Here is a 24120-nt window from a genome sequence, read left to right as displayed (position 1 = left end):
TATCAGAGTGAGAACTTTCACAGTCATTGGTGCCACCTTGAAGTATGCTCATTATCAGTGAGCTCAGCATTAACATAAGGACCACAGGAAGCAGTGATCCAACTGGGATGGCTTGAAAAGAGAATTAGAGGACAATTCATGGAGGACAAGGCTATTAGCAGCTCTAGACATGATGGCTGTGTTCTACCTCCAGTGTCAAAGGTATTTTATGCCTCTGAGCACAGCTGGCCTTACTTTTAGGCAAACTGAGGCAATCGCCTCAGGAGGTGGGATCCCATCAGGATCCAGAGGAGGCAGATCCTGCTGTTGTGCCCGCTTCCTGCTTAGTCCATTATCGAAGATGTGGCCTGGTGGGGGAAGCAGCCACCACAAGATACGGCACTGAGGCCGCTGCCACCTCCAGAGATGATGCTGGGGCCTTGGCATCGTCATTGGAAGTGGCCACTTCACCATGAAGATCACTAATAAGGCAAATCATCGTCATAAAAAACCCTTAAGTCTTTAATAATCAGCCATCACTTCCCTACACACTTTTCACCATTGTCACTTTTCACAGAAATCAAACGCAAACCTTATTTAACCTTAGGATATATGAGGCTATACTAAATAAATTACAAATGTTCATAGTTTTCTTCTGACCTGACTGACTGCTACTCTTGGGCCTGCCTTGGCAAATTACAGAAATTTCACCGACTAGAAAGGGGAGGATATTGTTTTAGTTTGTTATTATGGTATGTATTGTGTGTCTTTTATATATTGTAAGCCACCCAGCAATCTTTGGGTGAAGGGCAGTATAGAAATATAATCAATAATCAATAATAATAGGGGGAAAGTGCCTTAAAGGGAAGACTTGTGTGAGGGCTTCTTCATATAGCAGCTAAGGAATCACTGTACTGTTGGGGAAATCAATACATAGGACATGGCGGCGGCAGCAACTGGCGCTGCAAGAGATGATGCCTTTGACAGTGGAAGTAGAATACAGGCATCATGACTAGGTAGTGAAGCACACCAAGGAGTGTGCCAAATCATTTCTTACAAGAAAAAGTCAACATGCAGTGACTTTTCCCTGTCATTCTCCCATAGTGAGATTGTATTGTGAAGGTACATCCATCAAATAACTTCACCACAATTACTTATTTGATTCCATTTATGAATCACTTCCCCTAAAATATCTCAGAGTGGTTTCAAGGTATAAAACATCAACACTAACAGCAATTCCATGTATGTATAAACAACTAAAAGTGATTTCAAATCCAGTACAGATCGGGATGAATATCTCCAGTTATTTAAAAGACTTGTTATGAAAGGAAAGTCTTCAACAGGCATTGAAAGCACAATAGAGATGGTGCCTGTCTGTGGCAGGAGGAAACCCAAAGGGCAGGTGCCACCTCACTCAAGGCCCTCTCCTACAGATACCATCTCAAACTTTCAAAAAAGAACACCACCACCAGCTGATGCTTCTCCCTTTGAGAATGACTATGGAACATACATCACATGAAGACACAGAAGTTGAAACGTTTCTCTTAAAAGTCAAGGTGCTATAGGTCTTTCCTGTACTTTCAGAAGCTTTCATAACTACCTCCAGCCCAGTCCATTGCAGTCCTACAGGACATTTAATACAATTAATAAAAAATGAGATGCATGTTGAGCAAAGATTTGATTATTCCTTTTCCTCCCCCTCTATGGTTCCATTTCCACCATGCCCTTTTCAAACTAAATGTTAGCATTCGATTCTGTTTACAATAACAGAATCCGGGGTGGGGGGGACATATGTAAAAAAATTGTACAATCTTTATATTTTTGTATCTGAAAATTGTATCCTTTGGTGTAGGTATTGTCTCATTCCACTAATATATTTTAATCCAAATCACTTGAAAAATCTGTCTGCGCTACAGTTAATGGATTTAATTACAACGAATACAGTTCTGACCTTTCTCCAATCTAGATTTAGAAATTGTGCACCATAGTAAATGCCTTTTTAAAATTCACCAACGATATGTCATTATTAGTAGACAAAAGAGCATTGATGATATCCAAAGACCTATCTAAAGCTTTTGATTTAATCATCATGTTCCCTTGATTAAAGAAATTACTATTCTTTGGACAATTTATTCCTGCTATTATCTGGGGCATATTTTCTTGGACAGTCATAAAAATGTTAGACGGATAAGTTTGAATGAAAATGGTTAGCATTATGAGTTATTTGGAAATGTTGATTGACCCTTGTTTATGATGGAAAAACAAATCGTGAAATGTAAATAATCAAGCATGGATTGGAACTGAATTCTGAGTCCCAGATATTGCATTTTGCTAATGCTGTACTCACTATAGGAAATCGGGCTGCTAATGAATAGTGTTGTGAGGCCGTATAGAATTTTTAAAAATGGAAATGGAGAAAACCATGCTGTTTCTCATAACTGAACATAATATCTCAAAGACAACTGGCCAGCAGTACTAGCATACATGGACCAAACCTCTGCCTGCTTTTAAAACAGGTTATGTTGCAAAATGTTAAATAAAAATATTTACATGCAAAAGCCAGTTCCCAACATTCCAACACACTCTAATTCCATCATCACACTCTAGAACACAAGTGGGCTTCAAAATATTGTTGAACTCTGTCTCCCATCAGCCTCAGCCAGAATGGCCAATAGTCAGGGGTGAAGGGAATGATAGTCCGGCAACATTTGGATGGCCACAGGTTAACCACCCTTGCTGTAGAATGTCCCAGGAAACAGAGTCCTGGGTAGATCTACACAGATAGGGATCAGCTTGGTTCTCAGAGGCTTCTGTTAGGTTCTGCAGGACAAAGCAAACAGGCTGGTGATAGGAATTGAAGTTGAGAGGGAGCAAAACTTATCTTTTTCCAATGATAGCATGGACATCAGGGGTGGCTTTAGTCCCACCTAGTGGTGAAGTGACTCACAGTTTTATTTTCCCTCTTATAAGTGAACAACTGCCATTAATTCCCAATAGGGGGAAGTAAAATTATGCCCAGTACTTGAGGAACACAACTGTGGTGGAGACAAAACCATCCATCATACTGAGTGGCCCAGTCAACGTTTTCAGGGAAGCAGCAGTCCCTTCACATTCTCCTGAAACCAGCTCCATGAGTGCAAGGAAAATAGCTCTGTTGGTTAGAGCATGGTACTAATGATGCCAAGGCTGCAGGTTCAATCCCTGGATGGGGCAGCTGCATATTCCTGCATTGCAGAGGGTTGGACTAGATGATCTTCAGGGTCCCTTCCAACTCTATGATTCTTGTCAGGGTACACCACGGTGTTGCTCATGAGTAGCGACAGAGTCCTCTTACACTAAAGACTACTTTATTGTGCATAACTACCGGTATTTACAGTGCAGAGCTAGCTAAAAACATGACCGCTCAGTCACTTGCAGAATCCGGAAGTGCCCCTCTCTGTTTCCTGCCCAGCACCAAAGCCTCAGCATCCTGAAACGATGTCTTCTGTGTCCCCTGACCCCCTGATGCTGTGCTGGCGCCGGAAGCAGCAATTCCCCCTCTGATCGTCTCTGGCTGGTGGTGCTGGGTCTCTGCCCAGCATCCCTGACCCTCAGCTCCTCCTCCTCTTCTGCGGGAGAGAGCTCTGGTGATGGGCTTTGAGAGGAGTCAGATGACAGCAGTGGCTGGGGCTCCCTGTACATGAGCAAGACCTCCTCTCGAGGAGGTTCCCTACCCTGATCCTCCCCACTAGCAAGATCACCTTCCCTGCTCTCCCCGCGAGGAGTACTCCCACCCGGGCTCTCCTCACAAGTGTGACCTCCCCCCGGGCTTTCCTTGCGAGGAGAAGGCAAATCCCTGACAATTCTTTTGGACACATTCCTACCAATGACAATAAGGGATTGGAAAGAGGGGCAGGCAGAAGGGAGTGCAGAACTCTCCATTACGAGTGTGTCAGGGCTTATGATGAACCCCAAATCCCAAGCCCAAAACAAGCTGCTTCTGGGGGATTCGGGGGTTGTCCAAAGTGAAGTGGAATCTGTAAAAGGAACTCCAAATGAAAGCACCTGGCGGCACCTCAATGAGTCAAGACACCAAATGTTGCCAAGGGCCACAAAAAAAGGCCTCAAGGGCCACATGAGGATCTCGAGCCTTGCGTTAGACCACCCTGATCTAAGACATTTTGGTAGCTGGTCACCTGGACCAGTGTGGTGGCAGCTACCATCAGACAGCTACCATATCCATTTTCTTTTCAGCACCTATTGAGGACCTTCCTTCACCAACAAGCCTTTTAAGTAGAGGAGCTGTTTCTCTCCCAGTCTGCGTTGAAATTGTCTTTAAATATGGTTTATTATTGATTATTTCATTGCTATATTGCCTTCAGATGTTTTAGGAGAAGCGATTCATCGTCAACGGAATTAGCACTGTTTCAAATGCCACATAATACCCATTCCACATTTGTAAGAAATCGCTCTTTTCGTGTCGCAGCAGCCACACTTTGAAACTCCCTGCCTATTGATATCAGGCAAATGCCTCGACTGTATTCTTTTCAGCACCCGCTAAGAACATTTTGGGTTTAGACAAACCTACCCAAATATTTAGAAAGTTGGTGTGAGTTTTGATCTGTTTTTAGTCTATTGTTATTTTAACTTTTTGAAAGTTTTAAAATATTGTTAATTTTTCTTCGTGATAATTTTATAGTTTTATCCCTTTTTTGCAAACCTCCTTAAGGTTTTTTACATTTAAGCTGTGAATAAATTACATGAAACGAAAAATAAACAAACAATCAAACAATTAAAAGTGCAGAAAATCTGAAGGGCACCTCACCTTTACACTAAATTAATACAGGGCATAATCTACTGGGGAGCTTTTCGAAATAAATGGGAATTTCTCTTCACAGCTCCCACTCATTCCAACAGAGTTTGTATTATTATTTAATAATATGACCTTTCATAGACATCTGAAGGCAGCCCTGTTTCAGGAGGCTTTTAATGTTTAATGTTTTGTTTTGTCCCTTTATGCTTTGTTGGAAGCCAACCAGAGTGGCTGAGGCAACAGTCAGACGCGGAGTACCGGTACAAGAAATATAGCATTATTGCTACTACTATTATTGCAGGAGAACATTGGGAGTCAACATCTCCCCAAAAAAAATCCCAAATCAGAGGGCCTCCCCCGACTTATGCAGCGGCCATGCACACACGCCATGGGCCATCCACACAATACGTCATGCATGCACACACACCATGGGGCACACTGACATCACGCAGTCCCGGGCCCCCTCAATCAAGGGAGCAAGGTGGCCTGCATGGCTCAGGCCCTTTGCTGCCCTTAATGGCTCCCTCAGGCTCAGGTAGTGGACGTTGAGTGCCATTTAGAGCAGCAGCAGCCACCTTACCTGGCCATACGTTAAGGGTGCCTCTGGCCATGCTTCCATCATATATGCTGGGATGGGGAATCTTTTCTAGCCCAAGAGCTGCATCCCCTTGTGGGCAAACATCTGAAGGCTGCATGCCAATGGTGGGCACGACCAGAGGCCAAAGGGTGGAGCAATGGATGTTACTCTTACCTTTGCTCAGTAGGCTACATTCCAGCCATGCAGAAATCAGAGGTTTCTACACACACACCCCAATGCCCTACACATCTCTCCATCCTGTTAAGCAAGAGACATTATCAGAAGCCAGAGTCACAACCCAGCCAGGAAACAGCACTTCAGGAGCCACTGAGAGGTGTGGCTTGGGGAGAGAGTGTGACCTCAACAGAGTCCCAGAGGCTGGATATAACAGTGGTGGAGCATTCTCTGCAGCAAAGTAATCCCTGCCTTGCGGGGGCAGCGCTGGGCTCTCAAGGAACGTGGGCTGCTCTGTCCTTCTCGAGCACCCTCCAGCTGGAGGACAGCTGAGAAGGACACAGCAGCTGATGACTACCTGCATGCCTCCTCCCAAAACTGTGCCTGGGGCAATGGTCCCCCTATCCCTCCCCCATACTATAGCTCTCCTCTGGATGTAGAAACCTCAAAGGCCTTAGTTGGCATCCAAGCTTGCGGTTCCCCACCTCTCAGAGACGGATTTAGGGGAGCATGACCTGTTTAGTTGTACTGGGCAGGGACCCTCGGGGGCACCATAGGGAGAATGGAAGGTGACAGGTGGGAGCACCTAATTTTGGCATTGCATAGGGTGCCACAGAAATTTTGGCATCGCCTAGGGTGCCAAGGGTGTCACTACATCTCTGATATAGATATTATTTCCTTCTGGAAATGGCTAGGTGTGTTTGCAAGTGCTCTGATCTCAATATGCACATAGACCCCAACCCCAACCCCCATGGCTACCTGTTGTGGAGGAGAAGACATTCAATGGCTTCTAGCCATGATTGCTATGCTCTGCCTCCATGGTTGGAGAATGCTGTTACGCTCAGGTTCTGGATTCAGGTAGGAAGCCGTGTTGGTCTGACGCAGTAGTAGCCCCTTAGAGACCAACCAAGTTTGTTCTTGGTATAAGCTTCTCAGGTTCTGCTTCACAATTGTTCACAGGCATCTGGCTTGCCACTGAGAACAGGATCTGGGACTAGATGGGCCATTCTCCTGATCCCACAGGCTCTCCTTACGATGTCAGGTGTGGGACAGGTAACTATGGTTTATGGATAGCCATAGCCTATGGAAAACCATAGTTTGACTTCACAGGCAAAACTGGGATCTTTGTGGGGCCAAAACTGGCCCCGGGGTTGGAGGTTCTGCAGCCCTTGAACTATGCCAGGGTTCTGTGCTCACAAGTGGCCAGTAAGATGCTTTGAGGAGAAGGCAAGCAGCACGTCTGAGAAACCACAGCTCTGTCCCAATATTTACTTCCAACAGAACTACACAGATTCTGCCCATGGAGGTTATTTAAGACCATAGGGACTTAAGAGATCAGACCAAGGAGACATCTAGGCCAGTATTCTTTTTCTGACTGTGGGCCATCCAGTGCTTTTTGAGAAGCTTGTAAGAGAAGATAAAGGCAACAGTCCTTCTCTGTTGCTCATTTCCAGCACAGAGATAGAGTGCTTCAGAACATGGAGGGTCCATTTAGCTATAAATGACTCCCTGTGGCAGATCCATCATCTGTATAACACCCCTTCTCCCCAGACTAAATGTTCCTAAGGAAAAGACAATGAATCTTTTCCCCCCCTTTGATTTCAGATCAACAACTCCCCCCTCCCCCAATCAAATAATAAAACAGAAGACCGATAGCTTCCATTTTAAGGATGTATTCTTGTGGGAGGGGTTGTTTTCCCTCTTGAGTTAGTTCCCCAGGCTTTACTGCTCTCTCTCTCTCTCTCTTTAAGGAAAAAAAAATAGTAGCAAGGATTTCCCCCCCAAAAAAAAAAATATGTAAAAATAAAAGAGCGGACCGTGCTTTGACTAAGCAAATCACTATTATTAAGGCGCTGGCCTCCAAATATTGTTCCTGATCCACTCATTGATCGAGTTCCTCCTTGTCATTAAGGGCAATGCCGGTTTCCCAGTCGATCCAGGCTCTTTTGGAATTGGAACCAAGAGCAGCAGCGGCAAAAGTCCTAAAACCGAAGGAATGAAAGCGAGTGGGGTTGGAAAGAGGCACTGGCAAGTGGCAGGGCATAATGGCTCCTTTGTGCGTCTCCCTGAGGGATTTGGGCTGGGGAAATGGGCCGACGTCAAATCTGATTGGAAAATTGATAGTCTCCGGAGAATATATTGCCTAAGTCCAAAGGAACCGCTGAGAATGGCTATTCAAGCCCCCTGCTTTGGGATTCCGGTTTTTGGGGGGGTTAATTGGGGGGGAACCTCATTGTTTGCATGTTTTCCTGGAACCTGGCGGGGGGGCGAGCGCCTCTGGAAAGGCAGGACACATTTTTTTAAATGAAGATCAAATGAAGAGACAAACTAGGAAGGTAAAATCTGAGTCAGGGCTCACTCGCGTAGTGGGGCGGGTTGAGGGACTGAAGGGACGAACGCCTCCCCTCCCCCCCCAAAAAAAATGTCCATAGCCACCAGCTCATTCACCCCCATTGATGGGAGCCTCTTTACTGGATGAAAGAGCATTTCTCACACCTTCGCGCCAACTCCAAAATGCATTGTGCTCTCCCCAATTTATAGAGAGAGAGAAAGCAAGACAGTAGTTAGATTCTTTGGGGAATCTCTTTTACAGAGCCGAGACTCAGAAGCCCTCATAAATGTGAAGGGGGAGAATGCCTCGCCACTGTGTAACCTCCACCATCCCCGAGGTGTCCAAGATTAACAGAAAGGGGTGTGTGAGTACTAGTTAGGGGGTGAGAGCCCCGAGGATGTCTCTGAGTCAGAAACCAAGCGCTGCCAAGTGGCTGATGATGGCGATGAACTTTCCTTGGCAGCAGCCAAATAGAGGACGATGGAGATGGAGATGGAGATGAAGATGGAGATGGAGATGGAGATGGAGATGGAGATGGAGATGGAGTTGGAGATGGAGATGATGGAGAGATAGAAGCTCACCGTGTGAAGATTCAGGTTGCAATTCTATACCCACTTACCTGGGAGTGAGTTGCCACTAGACTTAGAATTTAAGAAGAGCTTGTTGGGTCAGGCCCATCTTCTCCAGCACCCTGTACCCACAGTGGCCAACCAGATGCCTGTGGAAAATCCACAAGCAAGACCCAAGCACAAGAACTCTCTCCCCTATGGTGGTTTCCAGCAACTGGCATTCAGAAGCATTGCTGCCTCTTACTGTGGAGGCAGAGCAGAGCCATCATGCTTGGTAGCCACTGATAGCCCTCTCATCTGCGGGATGTGAAACACAAGAGCAGTCAAGTACAACATCCCTAGAGTGTATGTATGATCCAGCCAGTCATAACTTCCTGTTTCTCCTGGGCTAGGAAGACTTGCTCTGCATGGGACTGGAGGTGGGTGTGACCTCACCTGTACAGGTTAAACAAAAGCAAAATGGCCAGACGCCATCTCTCCCTTTTGACTATGCTCTTCAAGCATGCAACATCTGCTTAGTTAAAAGGACAAAAGGAGCTATCTCCCCTGTGGAATAGTCTCCAGCAAGCATGTAACTTTTACTAAGCTAAAATCTGCCTTCTGGGATCCTGTTGTGAACAGATGTGTAAGTAAACTTTTTATACTTTTATAGAAGACTGTGTCGTGTCTTATCTTTTAAGGGGGAATAGGGGGGAATTACCAGGACAGTATTATTATAGAGGTTTTAGCGAACCTGAGCTAGCATCCACTGTGTTTTTAAAAGGGGAATGTAAACTCTGCTGATATTGTTGAACTTGTAAACATAAGTTGGAATAGGATATCTTAAACAATATATCCTCTCCTGCATCCCTGAACATTCTATGAATCTGTCTAATCTTCTTTAAAAGCCATTTTGGTTGGTGGCCATCACTGCCTCCTGTGGACGGGAGTTCCACAGTATAACTATGTGCTGCATGAAAACATACTTCCTTTATCCATTGATTTATCGAATTTTGAGCAGACATATGTAGCGTTCCTCTAGCAATCTATTTCACGGACTGGGAATTAAATTATTCCCAACCTGGTTTGTCATGAAGGGAGAAGAAACAATATTACTGTCCCATAGATGGTCTCTTTGTGACTTAAACCTTCCCCTCTCTCTTAGCGTGGAATGGGCTTTTGCAAAAACACGTTTGTGCCTTACTTAGTGCGTGGCCAAGCAAATCCGACCAACTCAGAGGACCCCTTGCTCCGTCCATCTCAGTATTGTCTACACGGACTTGCAGTGTCTTCTCTCCAGGGTTACAGACAGGATGCTGACGGTCGAACCTGGCACTTGGTGCTCCACCACGGAGCTGGCAGCCTTCCCCAGTAAATCCATAAATTTATTCAGAAGGATGGAAAGAATGGAAGACGCGACTAGAAAGAGGCAGAACATCTACAAACAATTCCTTGGGGCGAGTCACACAATTGCACCCATTTCTGTGTCCATTTGTCTTATTCCGCCCGTGGTGCGCCTCCCTTACTTCCGCGCCAACGCATATGTGTCGCTTTTAATATCAGAGCTGTTGCTTGCCCTCCCGTTCCTATGCACGTCGGAATGTGCACTTGGGTCAGCAGCTCTCAGTGCGCTATTGAGCCTAGTCTGACCAGCTGTTCTGTAGATCAGGATCTGGTTTCTGAAGGCACACCTATGGATCAGGGCACATAAACTGCTCAGAGCAGTGCGACTGAAAAGGGAAATCGGAAATCTAAGGCTGGGTCCTAGTGCTCGCTTAAGGTAAAGGTAAAGGGACCCCTGACCATTAGGTCCAGTCGTGTCCGACTCTGGGGTTGCGGTGCTTATCTCACTTTACTGGCTGAGGGAGCCGGTGTACAGCTTCTGGGTCATGTGGCCAGCATGACAAAGCCGCATCTGGTGAACCAGAGCAGCGCACGGAAACGCCGTTTACCTTCCCGCCAGTGTGGTACCTATTTATCTACTTGCACTTTTGATGTGATTTCGAACGACTAGGTGGGCAGGAGCTGGGACCGAGCAACGGGAGCTCACCCCATCCAGTGGCATAGGAAGGGTGGGGCGTAGGGGGCGGGGTGCCCCGGGTTCCAGGGGAGGTTGTGTGACACTCAGCGGCTCCTCCCCAAACCCCGCCGCCTGGCACCTGTCCGTACTGCTTTACGGATGGACAGGGCAGCCCCATGGATTTCCAGGCATGCCCAGTCCATCCGGGCCGGCACTGCTGCTCCCGTGGTGACCAAACGAGCTGCCGCTACTTTACGTGCTGCTTTACAGACGGGGCAGCCCCACGACCCACCACTCGCTCACCCGCTCGCCCAGTCGTCGTGGGAACAGCAGCACCAGCCCAGATGGACTGGGCATGTGTGGAATTTCTGCACATGCGCAGTCCGTCCGACGTTGTGATGTCACGATGCCCGGGCCCCCAGGGGGGTGCCTCCCACGCTGCCGCCCTGGGCAGCCAAAAGGCTTCCTCCACCGCTGACCCCATCGCGGGGATTTGAACCGCCAACCTTCTGATCAGCAAGCCCTAGACTCTGTGGTTTAACCCACAGCACTACCCGCGTCCCAGAGCTCGCTTACTTGGGATTAAACTCCCTTAAACCCTGGTCTTTAACACAGGTGGGCTCCGGCTAGTGAAAGTCCTGCGGGTGTCTACCCACACACAGTCCGGGTTATTTTAAAGGGTGGAATTGGGCGACAGAATTAAGTGTTCTGTATTTGTTTTATGAGTCTATGGGGCAGACTTCCTGTCGGCGAAATCCTTATTCAACAGACCTCTAAGCAATTAGGACTCTTTGGATTGCTCCAATCAGCATAATGTGCTTTCTCTCTCTCTCTTTCTTTCTCTCGCTCGCTCTCGCTCTCTTTTTTAACAGAAAAAAAAACTGTGATCTAATCCCTATTGAACAAGCTTTGGCCTCGCATCCGATTCCTGATTAGAAACTGGACAGTCCTGATACACTCCTCCCAGCACTTCTCGCATCCAAGGGAAATCGCGCGCCGCTGGGACAAAGGCCGGACTTCGGTGAAACCCAGCCCAGGGTATTTCTTGACTGCCATCCACTTTCACTCCATGTGGAAAGGTGGAGAAGGGGCAAACTGGACCCCTCTCAAGTCTCCAGGGCTTGGGGAATATTCTGAAGTTTTCCAAACACACACACACAAAAGGTGGGCTTAAGAAAGATGCTTGGCATACCAGCTACCCACCTATACCAGCTGATGACAGTCTCTGTGTTTGGCAGCCATCCCTTGGGGATATTGGCTGGTGTCTCTATGAGAACGGCGAGAAAGAGCTGCCCTGTGCACGCGATTGTGTGCAGTCATCACAGTTAGGTAATCTTAGACTCCAGACTTAATGGTCTTAAAGTGGGGGGGGGGCATTCTCTACATGGTACAGTGGTACCTCAGGTTACATACGCTTCAGGTTACAGACTCCGCTAACCCAGAAATAACGCTTCAGGTTAAGAACTTTGCTTCAGGATAAGAACAGGAATCGTGCTCTGGCGGCGCAGCGGCAGCGGGAGGTCCCATTAGCTAAAGTGGTGCTTCAGGTTAAGAACAGTTTCAGGTTAAGAACGGACCACCAGAACGAATTAAGTTCTTAACCCTAGGTACCACTATAATGTGTATTACTTCACTGACTTCCAAGTGTGGTTTGGGGACTCTCCTGCTCATTCTGCCAAGTGAATCGGGCCTGACTGAAAGCCCTCCCCTAGCAGCACAACTTGAGAACCAAGGGCTTCTTGCATGTTTGTGTCTCGAACTTCTCATAAGAACTTTAAAAGATGCTGCTGGATCAGGCAAGCAGCCCACCCAGCACCCTGTGTCTTCACCGTGGCCAACCAGCTGTCTGTAGGAAACCCGCAAGCAGGATTCCTGACCTCTCGCCCTCTCGCAGCTTCCAGCAACTGGGATTCAGAAGCATCGCTGCAGACCAGCTGTGGAGGCAGAGCCCGGCCACCGTGGCTAGTAGCAGCCACCCTAGACTGGCCCGTGCCACTCCCTGAATTTCCTCTTGGATCCTGAGGAAGTTCCCTAGCAAGTCGCTCGTGCGACTGAACCAAGGAAAATCCCACCCAGGGGTGGGGCCAACTTGAATAAAATATGGGGAGGCACAGGCCAGGTAAGCCCCGCCCCCATAATCGACCACATGAGGTGGTGCACACACGCCATTTGAATGGCAAATATTTTATTGGGGGGGTGAAGACTCCTCGGCACCCAGGGGGGAAGCAAGGGGTGGGGCGGGGCGGGGCGGGTACCGCCCTGGGGGGGTGACACTTGGGGCGGCACCCCACCCCCGGGATCGGCGCCGCCGGCATGCAGCAACTTTTAAGGCTGCAGCGTGCGCGAATAGCAGCACACATCTTGGATGGTGGGAGCCAGCAGCCAGCCCCCCTCCTGACCGTGCGATGGCTATTCGCGCGCTGCAGCCTTAAAACTTGCTGAGCCGTCGCACGGTCAGGAGGGATGCCGGCCGCTCGCGCCCGCCATCTTGGGTGGACTAAGCATGTCCGCACATGCGCAGCCCACCCGGCATGCTGTGCACGCGCTGTGACGTCACAGCACATGTGCCATAACGTCAGGGTGAGCACTAGGGAGCAGCGCCCCACCCCCAGGGGGGTGCCCCAGCGTTTGCCGCCCCCCGGCAGCAAAGTGGCTCCCTATGCCCCTGCACCTAGGACTTGGCTCCTATGTCCTACCACCACCTCTGCTTGCAAAAGATGAAATAGGCGGTGGATCCTGGAAATGAGACCCCCAAGAACACTGGATCCCCTCCACCCTTCTCTAGAGGGACCCTGGGACGGCGCTGCCGGGCCATCATCAGCCAACCCTTCCCTCGCGCTGCCGCAGCGCATCTCTTCTGGGAATGAGGGAATGTTTTTGCTCTGCGTCTCTTGTCCCACCCGTCGCACCCGCTTCGCCCGCGTTTTAGCGAAGCCTCGTTAGGCAAGCGTCCATCAGGAGCCTCCTGCGAGACGGCAGCACGTCTGCCAGCGCTGGCCCAGCTCAAATACAGCTGCACGGGCTTTGTCTGGGGCTCGCTGCCTCCTCTCCACACACACCAGCTTTTGTGTGCGCGCGCGTTTCGCTCTCCACCCCTCCGGCCCTAGACAGGCAGCGAGTGAGCGCAGCATGATAATGAGCTCTGTCAATTGCCCAGCCTGGAAGCGGGAGGAGGAGGCGCTGCTCTCTCTCTCGGGCTCAGCGCTCGACTCTGGTTTGCGGTCGACGCGCCCGTCGCAGCTCGCCAACTTCTCTTTCTCTCTGCTGCAGCTCGCTCTCCCGCCGCCCCCCGACTACACACACCGACAAGCGACGGGAGGATAAAGGGGAGCGGGAGAAGATACGCCACCCCTTTAATTGAGAGTTCCCTCCGGGAGGTGGGGCAGCAGCATTGGAGAGGGGAAAGTGATGGTTGTGTTTGCTGCAAGGCACAATCAGGAGCCGGATTCGGATTGGGGGATCCGGACCGAGGCGTTTACACTGTCAGAGTCAACGGGTTGCCCTTACAGAGGAAGCGTTTACACTGCCAGTGGTGTTGGGACGCTCGCGCGCACACTGAATTTTCCTTGGGTTTGGGGAGAGTCCCCGTCTCCATTTCGGGGTGAAGCCCAACTTTCGAGGGCAGAAAGGCAACACTTCCACAGGCCCTTCTGTTTTAGAGCACATGTTGGGAACTGGGCTCATGTCATGACAGAGCCTTCGTCCAGCAATTTACTCCCCCTCCCCACAAAGCAAAGTTGGTAGATCGGTCCGTCAGCCTCGTAGAGTTGCATTTCGCAACGAAGCGGGTGGGAGTGTCTTTCTCTACGAAGTGTTTAAGTTGACCGGCCTAACGGTGCAGCTGCTTTGAGCTGGCCAAGTATAAACTCACCGCCTTAACTAAAAGAGCATTGGCTGAGCTCCGAGACTTTCTAAATGCATCTTGGAACGAAAAGAGAACAAGTTGTTCTGTTTCTAGGCTCCACCAGAAGCCAATCCCGCTCCACGGATGAGAACTGGGATGTGCACAGGAATGGGATGGAATTTCTTCACTGGTTTTCCCTGAGAGTGGGGGCGGGGGACCTGGGCTCTCCTGCAAACTTCTGCCTTCATGATACAATTCAAAACGCCTTTCTTCCACTGAGCCCTTCCCCAAATGCACTACATTTAGGCAGGCTCAAGCCCCTTCCGTTTCAAAATTAAAATTAAGCCTCAGACTACTGATCCTAGCCTGTTACTTCTCCAGCCCATGCATTCTAGCACTAACAAGGCACACACGAGAGACACATACGAAAGTTGTTGAAAATGGACTCGCCTAGGGTGATTCACCACAGCAGCTTCGTTTCCACCGTGTTCCGATGTAGTGAGTGGGTGATCAAGACTGGAGGTGTTCTCCTTTGGAGGTACATTTCGACTCCGGGGACTGGAGAGACAAACACATCAGCTTTCATTTTAGAAAAGACAAAAGACCACGACTTTAGGTCTTTTGATCTCAGGGAAATGATGGTAGCCATCCTTCCTACAGTCTCTTAGATCTACAAGGGGTTTCGCGCTCCTCCTATCATTCCTTCCCCGCCACAACTCTGTGCACCCACATTTCGCAGCCTTGAAACTTTCGCTAAAAACTTTACCCCAAAAAACAAACAAAACAGGAGATAAATGTTGCAGAAGAGTTATTGGGGGTTTTCCTTGTTTTGCCCTATGCGGTTTACTTTGCTGCTTTATTTCTTGCTACAGTACTTGGTTTCTACCTGTGATTCTCAATTAACTTGCTATTGTTCTCCATTCTTTTTTAAGGAATCAGTTGTAAGCCGCCTTGCGACTCGACTGGAGGAAAGGCGGCATATCAACTATCAATTTATTTATTTATTAAGATGAAAGAAATAACCTCCTTCAGCCCCCCACCATAGGCTCCTTCTCTCTTTTGTGTGCCTCCATTTGGAAATGTCTCTTGCCAGGGTGGCCTTTTTCTTCCATTACCTCAATTATTGAACCTGGTTTGGCAGCCACAATTGTAACTAAAGCCTTAGGCGGCCATCCAATCCACATTTAACTGGGATGAAGTCTTACTGAAGCCACTTGTGAGTAGGCACACCTAGCATTGCCCCGGGAGTAGAGTTAACTCGCTGCCTTTGCTCGGGTTCCTCGTTCGTTGGACTGGCGCCCAACCAAGGAAATCTTATTGGAATTATCCTGTGACTTTGAATCGAACGACGAGTTCGTTAATAGATTTAAATCGGATATAAGAGGACGAACAATCTGTCTAAAGACAAACATGTTATTCGTTTTTAGATGCTGTGGAGTTGTGGGGCAGAGGGTACTGTATTGGCTTAGGAGAGACATGCCCCCTGTTTAAGATAGAAGGTGCTCTTACCAATTACACATTTTTATAAGTACCTGAGATTTTCAAAAGTAGCTTTCGTTTGCTAATATCTGCTCAACAGTGCTTTGGCGACCAACATGTGTCGATTAATCTGGACTAAACTAAATCGACCAAACGTTGCAGCCGCGTACCTTAACCTTGCCTGTCCTTTTCCTCCCTCTGCCCTCTTATTCTAATTTGAATTAGAAGAGCTGTTTCTTGCTCCTTGCAGATAAGAAGCAATCAGAGTAAACTGGGAGGGAGGCGTCTTGCCAAATATCTGTACTACCACCACCCATGGGCGTAGCCAGTATTTTTTTGGGGGGCAGGCCTTTTGTTAGGGGGCAGAACCTCAGTTTGCTATATATTTTTTATTGATGGGGGGCAATTGCCCCTCCCCGCCTTGACCAAGCCCATGCCATCACCACCAATCTGATCTTTCCTGCTCCGATCCTCTGTGCTGGCTCTGGTCCCCGGAAGTTCCTGCCGGGCCTTCCATACAGCGCTTTACAAACCAATGTTTAGCGTGTTAGTCTTGGAACCCAACAGATGTGTATTATCTTTTGCTGCTGTTCAATTATTGCAATTGGTGTATTATCAGTTTGCCTTGTATTTCGCCTCAGGGGAAATCGGGGAAAGACAAACGCCTAAATATGAAGAAAATAAACTATAGCTAGTCTAAACTAAAAGTCTCATTCCACCCTATCGGGTTTACAACCCAGGGCCATAGGAGAATTCCAAGAGCGTCGCTGTTATTATCACCAAGGAGCTCAAGTCCGGTCTTTGTCGACCCTCCGGACAAATGAAGTTCCGTTTGGTTACGCGGCAGTCCTTTGTCCCTGTAACTTTTTAGTGGGGAGTGGGGCGTGGAGCGATGCATCCTTTAGGATGCGACAGAGGACAGGAAACCTAGTTTTGTGGGGGAAATTGAACATCTTTAGAAGATAGGGTTCGTTTACATTTCTCTGGGAGGCTAAGCAATATTGCACTGGATTTTGCCCTAAAGTAACCGCACTCCTTGATTGCTCAGCTTTGGGGCCAGGATTGTGTGTGTGTGTGTGTGTGTGTGTGTGAGAGAGAGAGAGAGAGAGAGAGAGAGAGAGAGAGAGACGCGCCCTCTTCAGGTGGTTATGTTAAGGCAGGGGTAGCCAATGTGGTGCCCTTAAGTACCGCCATCATTGACCATCAACCGTGCTTGTTGCAGATGATGGGAACTGTATATAGTCCAACGTCTGGAGAGCATCACCTTACCTACCCCTGAGTTAAGAAGAATATGCGAGCGAGTGTGCAGTGTGCTGTAGAGGTTAGAATGTTGGACACCTGAGGAACCGGAGTTCAAATCCCATCTCAGCCATTAAAGTCATTGGGTGATTTTGGGTCCGTCACTTACTCTCAGCCTAACCTACCTCACAGGGTTGTTGTGAGGATATAATAATAATAATTTCATTATTTATACCCCACCCATCTGTCTGGGTTGCCCCAGCCACTTTGGGGGACTTCCGACACATATAAAAAAATAATAAAACTTCAAACATTAAAAAACTTTCCGATACAGGACTGCCTTCAGGTGTCTTCTAAAAGTTGTGTGGTTATTTATCTCCTTGACATCTGATGGGAGGGCGTTTCACGGGGGGAAAGGAGAACTATGTAACCCACCTTGCGCGCCTTGGAGAAAAGGTGGGCGATATATGGAATTAATATGTAAATATTTCCCCTTGGCCTCAGTCTGGACAAAGCTCCTTGCAGGCGAGTTTTCCTTACTTGTGAGCATAATTCCACATAGAGAACCTTGGGGGGGGGGGGCAACAGCGTCAAGGGAACTAGTGCCGGCCCATCATCAGCGTTCAGATTTTCATGCCTTCCTTCCGACACAGACACGCAGCCATCACCACAAAGGCAATCCTTTTCAAGAAAGCCCATTCACACGTTCAGCCGCCAGTTGTCACGTGCCGAATGTGATCAAAGGACGACGAGGCAGCGGGTCGGCATGAAAATGCGCCAGTTCCTGATGACTTGGGAAAAGCCTCGAGTCTCTGAAGTGACAGAAAAGTTCCTTTCTGCGGGAGTTTGATTTGTGGCAGGTAGGTTCCTGGGCCACACACGCAGTTCCAGACGGGGTCCTTGCTCCCATGATGAATATGCATGTGTGAATGAGCCCACCCCGGGGTGTTGGGAGGGCAGCCTGTGGGAAAACATGCCGGATTTCCCTAATATGTGCACCTAATATCCGAACCGGGGGGGGGGGTGCATTGCCTTACAGGTAAATGGATATGAGCTTTGTCCTCGGTGAATCTCAGGTGGTGAGTCTGGGATGATCCCACGCAGTTGGTGGGTTGATCTTGACTTGACATCCCATTCAGTCTCTCCCATCCCTAGTCGAGCCAGTGGCGCTACTCTAGAGCAAGTGACATTGGGACAGTGAGAAGCTTTCCTTTCTGCTCTTGCGAGGGAGAAAACACGGACGGTCCTTTTTTCTTTCTGGAAAAGGAAGGGGGCGGAGAGCCAGAGCCGGGAGCAGCGAGGTTGACAGGGCCAGAAGCCCCCTGCCAATTTCCTAACCATCTAGGAAACGACATCGTAGGCGAAACAAGGAGCTCGGCGATGGAAAGGCAGAGGACCACTCGCCTCTCAGCCCACCCAATCGACAGGCCGCCACTTCGAACAAGCCAGAAATTAAAATGTCTGGCAAAGTGAATGGCCGCTGTTGCAGCGCGGAGGAACCCAAAGACAAAGTTTTCAGACAGCTGGGTCCTCGTACCTCCTCCTGAAAATTGCCTTAAAATTTCTGGTTGGTCCTGTGTGTTGAGATTGGGACGAGGGCGGTTGTGCCCCCTTTAGAGAGCTATGCGAGGGGCAAAAATAACCCTCCCTCTTTTTAAAAAATGGCAATAGTAGTAGTAGTAATTGTACCCCGTCCATCTGACTGGGTTGCCCCAGCCACTCTGGGGGGGCTTCCAGCAAATATAAAAACATAATAAAACATTAAACTTTTTAAAGAAAAAAACAACCCTTCCCTATACAGGGCTGCCTTCAGATGTGTTATGTCTTCTCATCAACAGAAACACACACACATCCAAGAAAACCCTGTTAGGCAATAATTTAGATTAGCCTCAGTGTCTTTTCCCAAACTTTTTGGCCTGTTTTATGAAATCATTTTGGACTGAGAGAAAGAGAGAGAGAGACGCTGAGGGGGCAACTCTCTAGGCTCTACTCGGAAGAAAGTGACACTAAGTCCAATGGGGCTACTCTCAAGTAAGCGTGCATAGGATCGAAGCCCTTGTTCAGTTTTTCTTGGCTTCGTTATACCAAAGAGCGGCAAGCTGACGGAAAGCTTTTCGGCCACTAGATGTCGCTGGTGCAGTTCAAATGAGCCATGCTTCACCTGCGCTAGCCTGTGTGTTGTTGGGGGGGGGGGAGTTTTTCCAAAGCTTTGCAGAACATAAACATTTGATTTGTAACAGATCGCATTATCGTTTCCTGAAAAGAAACTTTTTTATTTCAGGCTTGCGTGTGTGTGTGGAGGGATGCTTTTCGCGTGTTTTGAAAGAATTAGAATAGTTTCCTCTCTGCTTCTATGGAAGCTTTGGTTCTGGTTGGTATCCGGGGTCTGATCTCCAGCTTCGCTCTCTTACGGCGCAAACCAATACACGTCCAGCACAAGCCACAATGGCGCTTACCGCCAGATAAATGGGTACAGGATTGCAGCCACAAATGAGTAAAATTTAAAAAAACAAAAAAATACCAACCACCATTCGTGGTCTCTTGAAATATTCCCTACCCTGGTAGGCAGAAAAGAACTATACGTACATCCAGGTCCTTTCCAAAGAAACGCGTGCTACTGTGAACGTAAGAAGAAGGCAAAGACTCCAAAGCTATTGAAACATAACAGGCAAAACCTTCTGCATTTCTTCCCTATGTGAATAAATAACTGGGACCGTGGGGAGTGAAGCTGGAGACGGAGAGCTCAGCAAGCTCGATTCTTTGCCCAAATTTCCGAAGCTTGTGGGTGGGTGGGGACAGCGGGTAGGGGACCCGGGCTCCCTCTAGTCCTAGGAAATGAGGGTTGTGGGGAGGGGGGCGCCTGGGAGATCACATGGGCAGGATGGGAGTTCGAAGAGCCAGGGCTCCCTCCCCCGCCCTCCCAAAGTGTCCTCCCACCGCCACCCACGCCCGCTCTGGCTCCCCCGCCCCTCCTTACCTCCCCACGTTGTTTAGCGTGCCTTGGGACCAAAGGCAAACAGCCGCGAGCCGGTCCTGGGAAAGGCTCCAGCGACGATGAACATTTTTTTGTTGTGGTGTTAAGTGCTGGGGCATTAGCAGCCCGAACACGTAGAAAAGGGCTAACATCTGCGGTTTAATAAAATGCCGGCAAGAAATTATAGACCTGTTCGTTAAAAATGAGAGCCAAGGGCTGATCAGACCCATCTAGTACGCACACGCACACGCACACAAAAAGGCAGGTTGTCGTTGTTGTTTGGTGGGGGGGGGGGTGGGGATGCTTGTTAACAAGGATGCAAGCATTCGAAGAGACATAAAAGGAAGATGTGTTAGTTTAATGCAACAACCGCGTGATCTTTTTCCTGATTTCGGTCGATTTGGAACACAGATAAAGTCAAACTGTGATGACATGGCAGGCTTTTAAAACAGGTCTTGGACAAAGTGTTTAAAACTTTGGGGATCGCTTTCAGATTTGCACAGAAATGTTCTACCTTCCTCCGCCCCAGTTCCTCCTCTGTACAGGTTAATCCACTTTGTGTGTCCCCACCATAAAAATTCACCCGCACGCGAATGAAACTTAGCACCATCAGAGGACATGCCAATCAATGGGACTTTTTGCGCGTGTGACTTCAATAAGCCCAGGATCTCAACCGATATGTAAAGAAGTGAAACCCCAGGCCAACCTAAGATGTTTTATTTGGAAACGTCAAAGATATTTTTTTCCCCAGAAGAGAAATAGGAATTTGTGTTTTAAAAACACCAGATACGTTTGCATCCCAGAATTTCGTTAAATTCGCGGGAATCACGCTGAAAGAGCCCATGAAGGAACTTTACCTATAAAACTGTTTAATAATAATAATAATAATAATAATAATAATAATAATAATGCTATTTGGAAACCCTTCAGAGTTCCAACCCTCCTCTTCTTTTCGCTGAGAAAACCTCAGTTCAGACCAACTTCCAAATATTGCAAAATGTGGCTAAAACACTACCTAGTGCTTTTTCTTTCCAAGTTGCAAATAGAACTGAAGGAGCCTCATATGGCACCAAGCGAAATAAAATAATTTTCAAGCTGCATTTGTTTTTGTTAAATTCTGCTCCTATACTATTTTAGTTCTGTGTTCTTGTGCTTCAGAATCCCGGGAAATTAAACCGAGTTGCCGTTTTTACGGCCAAACATCTCACACAATGAACTATGGGAACTGTAGTTTTTACAAAGACTCTAGAAAAGACAGACCTGCCTAAGAATCTTCCCCGAGTTCACCAGCTGAACTATAATTCCCATAGCTCCTTGAGCGGAATCGTGCCCATCTAAGCGGTAGCGTGGATGCGGCTTACGTGCATGTGCATGTGTATGCGGCTTACGTGCATGTGCACGTGTATGCTAGGGGTAACAGGGCTTTGCTAACTGCCCTATGAAATCTGTATTCGGCCGCCTTTTAAAAATGGGTAAGAACGTCAAGTGCCTGTGTGCGCGTAAAAGAGTGTGATGGCGTGATTTAAAGCATCGACACTCTGGGTCTAACCTCCCTTCCTACCCAGCAGTCCTACGAGTCGTTAGAACTCCTGAATAAGACCAGAATATCTTTCTCTCCCCCTTCCACCCAAGCAAGTGTTGTTGCTGTCGCTGTTGTTATTAAACTTCGCAGATCCATGCCACAGAAATGGGAGGGGCTTCGTTCAATCAGATCTGTAGATCACGTCAAGTGTTAACAAACCAAGGCAACTCCAAAGCAAATATTGTGATCATTGTTATTTAGGAGCCCAATTTAAGGAGGAATATTAACATGGATGTGGGGTCCTTCTCGGTGATTGGCTGCAAGGGGGAAAGGATAGGGACCTTTCCCTGTAGGTGGCGTCCTTTAGGTAGTGACTAGACGAAAGGCGCAGAGGTGTAGTAGTCAAATCATTTCCCTTCCATACACACCAGAGAGAGAGGGAGAGAGAGAGGGAGAGAGAGGAAGAGATTTAGTTGTTACATGAAGGGCGGAAGGGTGGGTGAAAGTCATCGATCGCTCCCCAGCAAAAGTATGTTTCCCCCTCACGTGGTTACAAATAAAAACTGTTTGAATAAATAAGGTTTTTACCCCCTTCTTCATCCTGAACATTTTGTTGTCAAAGTGTTAAATGTTCCCGTCATTTTTATTCAAACACTAACATGATTACGGCCAATTATATATTCACCAGTGTTCCTTAGTTTAGAGTAATTGTACTTGTCACTAATAAAACAGACATAATGGATCGCTCCTGCTCTGGATTTTCAAGCAATTTTCTGTAATTTGATTTGAATTATACTTTGTAGCTTTTTAAAAAAATATATATTTTCTAATCCTATTCGCTGGGAAATTGCCGCTCCGTTCCTTTGGGGGAGGAGGTGGAAAGGAACGTACACGTCCCTAACATTTATAAATAGAATTCAGCCGGGGGGGGGGGATGGGGGGTTAATGCCCCCCCTCAAAAAAAAAAACCCTCTCCACCTCACAGGCTGAGATTTCGAAATCCGAAAGAGAAGCGCACGAACAGGTTTGTTTTTGTTGGGTTCATGAAAGGAGAGCGAGTAAAAGGCGCAAACAGAAAATATTACATGCCTAATCATATGGGGTGACTATTGTAATGGGTTTGTTGTTCCTCATATTCTTCAAAACATAAGAACATGTCGAGACAGGCAGTTGAGGGCTTCTTTTTAAATATATATTTATCAAGGGAGAAGGGGTATACACACACACTGCTACAGGAAAATATAACGCCAATTACGTTCCTCGAAGCAATTAAGCTAATTATCTACATACTGTTCCTATGTTCTTTTTGGAGTCGATTACACAGGTAACGACCAACAGTGACTTAACTCTCTGGAGGCGCAGAGGCTCGATCCAGAGATCCCAGCCCTATGGCTTTGTCGTGGGCATCCGACGTGCCAACAAACCAATCCAATGGACAAGTAGGGCATTGTTCCAAGTGGCCTGTGCACTTCAATGGGACTTGCGCGCCCGCCCCCTTTGGCTTGGTCCACTTACAACTTTGGACTCTTTATGTCATGGATTGAGCTAACTATTGCTATAATTTCCCCCCCAAAAAAAAAAAATCAGATTTATTTGGTGCCGTGTCCATCCGCTTTGCCCAGCCCTAGGGAGACGAGACGCATGAATAGGGCTGCGATCCTATGCACACTTACCTGGGAGTAAGCACCTTTGGACTCTATGCGACTTACTTCTGAAAGGACTCGTGCAGATTTGGATCTCTTTGCATTACAAAAACACACAAACACACACACACACACGCCCCTGGGTTTTCCCGAAGGCTGGTAAAGGAGAATGTAAGAACCGCCTTTGGAGGACTACCCTGAGGACTCTCGTCTAGGTCCTGGATTCTGAGACTCACAGCTTCCAGCCTTCTTGAAGAAGCCTTCTAGAAGTAGGCCAGGGCACCGAGGGCATTTCTTTATTGTTTGTGCCCAGGACCTGGGATTCAGAGGTAGACTTCCTCTGCAACTAGAGGTGCCCTTCCGCGCCCATAAACCATGGCTAGGCCCTTCCGCCACAGATTTCTCCAACCCTTTGTTCAAGCCATCCAAGCTTTTGCCCGCTGTATCTTTGTTATACACGCGAATGGACATTTTACTGTTATGGTCCCTAACATCCACCGTTTTCAGGCAGGGAGGGGGGTGGCAGCGGGAGAGAGGTGTCTTCGTGGCAAAGTTTGTATTTTACTACTAAACCATCAGTCTCAGCAGATGGGAAAGCCCTTCTTTTCCCCCTCTCCAACTGCGGAAGGATAGAGGCATACAGGCAATTTTTTTCTGCCTCTAGCCCTATGCACACTGACGTGGACGTCATTAGACACACTGGGCCTTAATGCTGACTGAGGTTGCTTCCCATTCTTTACTCAACAGAGAAGTGATGATCTGGGATCGAAACCGATTTCGTACCAACCGAGAGGAGGCCGTCGAATTCGACGGCGCACCGACGCTGCCTGTGTCGGCGTTCTGGCTACTCTTTTTAGGAAAGAGACGGAGGTTTCCGCATCGGAAACAGAAACGCGCGTGTGAACGAAGGGTCCATATTAACCCCAAGTTAACGTCTGAGCAAGGGTGAGGTGGAGTTAGAACCATGAGAACAACTCATTCGCTTCGAGTTTTCACT

This window comes from Lacerta agilis, chromosome 1 (genome assembly GCF_009819535.1).
Source record: "Lacerta agilis isolate rLacAgi1 chromosome 1, rLacAgi1.pri, whole genome shotgun sequence".
NCBI lineage: Eukaryota > Metazoa > Chordata > Lepidosauria > Squamata > Lacertidae > Lacerta > Lacerta agilis.
Note: the sequence above shows the minus strand (reverse complement) of the source record.